Here is a 7,723-nt window from a genome sequence, read left to right as displayed (position 1 = left end):
TAAATAATTGTATTTTGCTCAATGATTTTTTGTGTATTTTTAGAATAAAATAATTTTACCGAATCAGTGGTCCCTTATGTTATTTCCAGGCTTGAACACCCCCTGAACGCCAAAATTAAAGGTGTTCAACAAGTGCATATCATGTGTTCAATCCTTTAACACACTTATCGTTGAACGGCGTCCATGCGTTCAAAAAGTGTTACAGCCCTTTGGACGCGTAAATGCGTTCAATTTTTTGAATAGATTTCATGTGCAACGTGTGTTCAGATATGGAACACCATGGTGTTCAATATAATGTTTGATGAACACTTAGTGTTCAAAATCTGCACACGTGTGTTCATAAATTGAACGTTACGTTGGTTGAACATGAAGTGTTACATTTCTGAACGTCTAGACGCGTTCAAAAAGTGTTACAAAAAGGCGTTTAATTGGTGTTCTATCCTTGAACACTTCTCTTTAGAGTGTAGCAAAGAAGTGTCATACTGCTGACGAGGCAGTCGCGTTGTCTTCATCATCTGTTCCCTTCTGAGTGACTAATTCTCCCCTAAAATATGTTAGTTTCTTTGAGAATTTCGCAGTCATGAAACAATGAAGACTTTGCTTTATATCGCTGACTCTTAATCAAGAAAAAACCTGCGGAAGCGTAGTTGATCACTCCGTCACAGAAATGGCCAGCTGAGCCGCCAGGCCTCGGTCACTAGTCTGCCCGATATTTACATCACGTCAATTTTCATTTATCTCTTCCCGAGAATTTGGCTAGACATGTCTTCACGGTCACATGTTTTTACATGTAAAAGTGCCAAACTTCATGTGAGGTTTTATAACGCCAAACTGAAGATTTTTGCGGCGTGAATACTACTTTGGTTTTTATGCTAACGTGACCCTCAGCCGGTTCCAAAGATGTGTGTTAAACGGTGGACAATTTTCAACTTGATCTCTACTAAACTTATCTACAAACGTCATGGTGTTATTCAAATTTTTGTGTACAGATTTGGAACGAGGCAATTTATGTTGAGAAGTAATAATGAGGTGGGATGGCAACTCCCGACTTCGTTCATATTTTGGTAGCTTGCGGTTGTGTGTACGGTAGTTCACTAGTGTGTTGGACTCTGGTGGGCTCGTCATAGACGGTCAACAAGAGTTCCGCTCTTGTTCTCGTTTAGGTTAAGGTCCCGCCTGTTAAAATCTGCAGGCCTGTAAATTCTGAACAGTTTTGTCAGTTTTTCAGTTGCACTGCTTTCCCTCATGAAATTATCACTGTCACCATAGTCAATGCACTAAGTCACCATCGCGCGTCCTATTAGTGACGTCACAGCTACTTTCGCAAAAAACGGGGCGAGCTCGGCAATTTCCGGAAAATGTCGCCATGATTGAAGTCAAAACGTGCAACTTTTCCCGTGTTTTCGTCAAAATAACACAATACAACCGTCTAAAAACCGCTCAAATAAGCTTCAGTTTGTGTGTAAATGTTTGTTTTATTAATACCAATTTCATTGACAACCAGAACTAGAGTATAGGCCTCAAGTCAAACGAAAAAAGCCTCAAAATTTGGCGGGACTCACACTTTAAGTTCCTTTACAGAGTCTCATGTTTTTGCACTTAAGGTAATATGCACCTCGAAAGTGAAAGACTTAAACTTTTGCTCTCACTTTCCTCAAGGAATCTTTCAATCATTCTCTTTCAAAATCAAGAATAAAAATAGGGGGTCACCGTGCAATTTTTTGTACTGAAGAAACAAATTACCCAAGATTTACCGATATTAGAAATTCAAAATGGCCGCCATCCCTGTGTTAATTCTATGGAGAAAAATAAAAAATTTTGAATCTCGAAAAACTATGCGGTGAAAAGTTTTCTTTCACCAAGAGCTTTAAAATGAACCCACATGTGGTATATCAGAAGAGAATTGTAAAAGTTTGAGTGTCCCAATGTCTGCCCCCGAGGTGCGTTCTACCTTAACCACACGATATAAAAGACTGCTGTATGAGTTCATTATTACTAATTTACTAGAAGCATTATCATTACAGTAGGGCGGAAAGACCATGAAAAAGGCTTTAGCAAAACTCTCATGGATATGACAACATATTGTGTTAACCTAGTCTACGTTTGGTCGGGAAACTAGTCAACGCTCTATTTAAGACATTTACGACACTGCCGGCTTGTTCGTTTTTAGGAGAGGTGACTACCCATGGGTAGTGCAATATATTACCGGATTCCTCTGACCTAAGTATAGAGATGTATTAAAATGTTATTGTAATATCGTTAACCTTAAATACCCTTTAATATCCTTGAACTTTCGCAAAAGTGTCCTTCATAGCAGTCGCTCTAAAAAATGTATACAAACTTCGTGTCATCATCATAAATATCAGGATAAATTGACAAAATTATCTTTCTTTACATTGAGACTAATGAGAAAATGCTGACTCAGTTGTTTTTCAGATCACTTTAGGATGAATATATATTGCGTCGCCGTTGCCTGTCTATTTAACATCCCATTTTTCTTTACCCGTCTCGAAATCATTTGTAAAAATGTTTCAGAGCTCTACATTGAAAGGAAATAGCAGTCTTTCCTTCTTAATTAGCTTGGCACTTATGAAGGTTATATTTTCGTCTTAAGATAACGTGAGTTGCCTCGGACAAAACCCATGAAGGGATACATTTCTATAGGATGTGTTTTAATGTTAATTTAAAACTATTGTTTTCTCATTAACTTCTACTCCTATAACGAGACCGAATGATGTTCTTGCAAGTACTACCGCACAACCACGTCACATTCTCTACACCAACTTGAGGTTTACTTATCAGAACTTTTCGTCAAATAGTCTATATTTTGACATTCAAACATTCAATGCAGTCCGACAGTCAACTACAACTTTAGTTAATTTTCATGCTCAGCTGTAATGACGCAATAACGAAAGAGTCGCTAAATTATAGTCGCGAAACCGTACCTATTGTCTAGGTTACAAATACACATGGCTCTTTAACCGCAGAGAGACTAATTTCAATATGTTATATGACACTCATGGAGTAAACGTTTCCTGGACGAAAATATTAAAAAAACCTTTTGCATTTTCAAAGTGTAAGGAGGTGAAAAATTCACTTAACGTAGCTATAACCTTGCATTAATACAGTCTTAAAGTAACATTTTTATGTATTGAACATATTACAATGAAAATGGTAAATTTTAAAATTTTACCTGCGAGAACGTCGCGATCAGTATTATGAGCTTCTAATCATGGTCGTCACTAAACGGATATGGTCTATGGTATCGGTTGGACTGTTTGAAATGAGCGTGTTCTATCCGATATACGTGACGAATCGCTGGCTTAGTAACTATGCGACCAATCATCTTCGCATCGCATGGTAATTAAGTATCTCTCTCATTGAAATTTCATTAATTATTAATGACAGGAAAACATTGATAACAAACTCATTTCCTTAAATCACCATGCTTATGCCTAGTATAACGAGAGACGGAAAGTGGTTGATGACATATGTGGATTTTGACGAAAAAGTTCGTGCAGCTGGCACAATCGCAATATCATTGATGACACTTAGACTCTACCGTTTTTGAAGCCACGCCCAGGTTAGACATGGCTAAAAGTGATTGACCGCTTTTTGTTTTCCTTTGTTGGCACATGACTCCAATACTACTGACCTAGCATCTGGCAATTTTAACGGATATTGAGAAAACTAATTGTATTTCAAACAGATGATGAAAATGGTCTATTGCTTGACCTAATTCGCATAAGGGTAGACAAGGCTGTGACACGTGATCAAATCATCGGTCTTGATGAACAGAGTAACGTAGATGTCGATTTCATTGGTGAAGTCAGTGGATATCTATTAGCCACTCGATAGCAGTAGTATAGAAGTGTCGTTTGAATGTCGTTAGAATGTTGTGTTTTTTCTGTTTATAAACAGATGTACGCATAATCATTACTCATTTACCACTCTTGGATTTCACAATTAATAGATCTGACAGCTGTTCGCACAGATATTTCAAGGCGTACTCCATACATTACTCAAAAGCAAATTACCAGTACTATGCAAATCATACGGCTAGCAATGTAATTCTGTATGGAGGTATTCATTCCAAGCCAGGTCAATCCGATACCGTGACCCGTCAACGGCAACATTAAGACCCCTCCTTGGGTATCATTTTTTATTCCAAACTCACTTTTGTTCACCACATTGAATCTATTGTAGGAAAGCCAATTGCATAATTGGTTCAAAAAACCTGTGACAAAACTTTCTTATAGAGTGACTTTATCGCGTTATAGCGTGATCGAAACCCTGACTGTGTGTAAGACGTTTGCCCTTTGTGGTATTATATTACCATAGTGGTTTACATTTCCTCAATTACCATCACTCCATCACAGAAGTTCAATTATTAACTAGAGATGGCATATTAAACAATATCTTCGTTTGATGTCATTCTTTCGACTTTAAAGTACCCATGCAATAGAACGATGGAAGGTTTGTGATACTGCTTATGGTATAATTTATATACGTTGTGAAGAAATATGGCAGTGAAACAACGCAAAACCATTTTGGCTCGGTAATAGAATCATATGGCATGAGAAAAGCGAATCAACTTATTTTGATAGGTTACTTTCTCAAATTAATCAAATGTATTTCCCAAACGACAACATTTCACTTTCGAGGGGTAATTTTAAAGCATCCCAAAAAGAAAAATTCCACCGGCGTAGTTTTTAAGAGTTGTAATTTTCCCATAGAATTAACACATGGGTGGCGGCCATTTTGCAAATATCGGTATGTTTGGGAATTTGCTTCCTGGTATCAGATTTTGCAAGATGACACCTAATTTGTATTCTTATTCGATAAGATAGAGATTGTAGGTTTCGTTGAGTAAAGTTTTAGCAACGTTTTACGCCGTTCAATTTCGAGAAACATACTACCCTAATCATAGTGGCAAATATTAAGAAATCGGTGGCACGGAAGGCTATATAGAAACACGCACACAAAACGAATCTGTACGACAGTAGCTTACGTTTGTGAACACAATAGTCAAGAACAAGGTATTGTGTTTGATGCCGTGGGCAGGAAAAAATCGTTTGTGTGAGAAGTTCATTTCATGATAAATTGTAGCATTTTTCCTCGATTAATCAGGGGAGTTAAATCGTCGAGGCTGAAAGTTTAGTAGACATACAAACACACTTCATTAGAGACATTCCATTAGCTAATTGAGTTTGGGGTGTATTGACAACAACGGCTGCACAGTTGGAAAATACTGTTGAGATGGGGCCAGTAGGAATTCAGGGGAATTGTAAATTCTGGGGTTAGTCGAGTGGGGACGTGAAAGGTTTGCCTTCCATCTATTAGGGGACGCTTGAAAACATTTCGGTTCAGTATTGTATTTCATGTATTCAGATTCAATAGCTTGGACTCTAACTCAATGAAAAATGAATAACATTTTATGCCATCCAATGGCATCCAGTGTCAAAAACAAGGTATTGTGTTTGATGCCGTGGGCAGGAAGAATTTGTTTCTGTGAGAAGTTCATTTTATGATAAATTGTAGTATATTTCCCTAATTAATCCGTAGAGATAAATCGTCGAGGCTGAGAGTTTAGAAGACATGCCAACACACTTCATTAGAGAATCCCATTAGTTAATTAAGATTGGAGTGTATTGACAAGAATGGCTGAACAGTCCAATAATACTGTAGGATGGGGCCAGTAGGAATTCAGGGAATTTGAAAATTCAGGCGCTAGTCGAATGGGGACGTGAAAGTTTTGCCTCCGTCTAATTGGTGGGGAGGGCTTGGAAACATTTCGGTTCAGTATTATTTTTCATGTAATTATATTCCATAGTTTGGGAGCTGACTCAATGAAAAATGAATAACATTACATGTCATCCAATGATTCTACGGTTAGTAATACTTAAACAAACTCTTGTAACATTTTGTCGCATTTCATGACTGTGGTACACAAAATAAGGGCATCTCACTGAATGTTATAGTACAGTTTATTTCTAATTCTATGTGGCTACCTCTGTTTGTAATTTTACAGTGGATACGTTGTCCATAGAGTACAACAAAGATGTGAATGATCAGAAGGTACATGTATGTTAAAGTTGATATTAATTTTAAACAATATATTGTGTATCAACAACATGTTTGTGTGGTTAATTAAAATTTAAAAAATGCTGAAATGCTTTAAAATTATTCACACAGCCTGAGTATATTTGTGCATCTTATGTACTGACATTTCGATGTATATGGAATGCAACTGTTAACAATATAAGTGTACATGTAGATTGTGTTTATAGGCTGAATAATGAATATTTCAACAGAGTGAGATGTATAATAAAACACGAGATTAGAGATAATACGAGGAGCAAAAAATTCATTGTTAATCGATTATGTTTATCTTAAAACCGTACATTCTTCAGAGCTTTAGGTTAACTGTGAATAGTTTCAGGGAGTCAAAAGTTTAGATCATGAGTTAGACGCAAAACTCTTCATAGCATTGCCCTGAACACAGCGATGCCTCAGCCGCAGTCTGGCGGGGGCCCGCTGCAGGCCTTCCACAGAACCGCAATGCCATCCCCGTTTTCCGTCTGGGAAACATCATTCATGCAAGGGAATAAATTCAAAAAATATACTGTTTACATTATGTACTACGCATTACATCGAACACGTAGACAAGTTCTTATGGTGCACCAGCGGTCCCCTTTCTCCATCTGACCTGCCTCTTCCCCAAGACAGCTATGCCTCAGTCGCGGTCTTGAGGGGGCCGGAGGCAGGTTTTCCAGGTAGCCACTTTGCCATCGCCTTTATCTGGAACGTAATTTATTAAATAGCATAAATCCAAATATCATAATAAACCACCTCGTTGTTTGGTAATTTTCTTATTTATCCTAAAGTACACTCAAATCATGGTAAAATGTATCATTCCGAATAAATAGGCTGCGTTTTAGCACGTAAGTCGCTTTACGTGTTCGACAGGCAAGCGAAGTAGCTATAAGGCTAAACAAAAATAATTGTGCTGTTCCGATAGCCCAAAATACACTACTCTTTACCCATCGACCTTAGATTTTTATAGCTATGTAGACGCGGAAGAGAAAAAAGGAAAGAAAAAACCGCAAAATCATGCACGAGAGAAATAAAGAGAAAATCACGTGAGACCTAGCGCGAAACCTATGACGCCATGTATCCTTTCACATACGTTACAAACAATATGGCGGCCAGAGATACGCACAACGTGTACTGCATTACGTACGTTTCGCGAATGCGATCATAGCCAGAAAAGATTGTTGTCTGTTGTAAATCGGAAACGGACGTTCGAACAAATTCTTGAGTAAAACGACCAAGGATTTTCTCAATGTACAACATACTACACTCGAGTCAAATTTGCCAGTATGGCGGCTGAGCCTTGGTTTGAAGCCCAGCAGATAAATATCCAAGTTGGCGACGGTACAATGAACTTCAACGTGAAATACATTCACTAAGTGACCATGATTCACTTTCATTTTTAAGGACTGCGGAAGTTGAGGAATTACGAGAGCCAAGAAAACCGTTGATGCATTTCAAGTTCTGATGGCGGGCGACCAGCAGTTTGCACCACCGAAGACAAGCATGTCTGACATCGGACTTTTTATACGGTTACATCGATCTATGGCTAATCAAGACAAAAGGCAGAAAGGTACAACCGCGAAAATCTTTGTTAATGGTTCTTCAGATGTGTCTTCTTTGGGTCACA

This window comes from Ptychodera flava, chromosome 2 (genome assembly GCF_041260155.1).
Source record: "Ptychodera flava strain L36383 chromosome 2, AS_Pfla_20210202, whole genome shotgun sequence".
NCBI classification, from domain to species: Eukaryota; Metazoa; Hemichordata; class Enteropneusta; family Ptychoderidae; genus Ptychodera; species Ptychodera flava.
The sequence above is the reverse complement of the archived record's forward strand: the minus strand, read 5'-3'. Positions refer to the sequence as shown.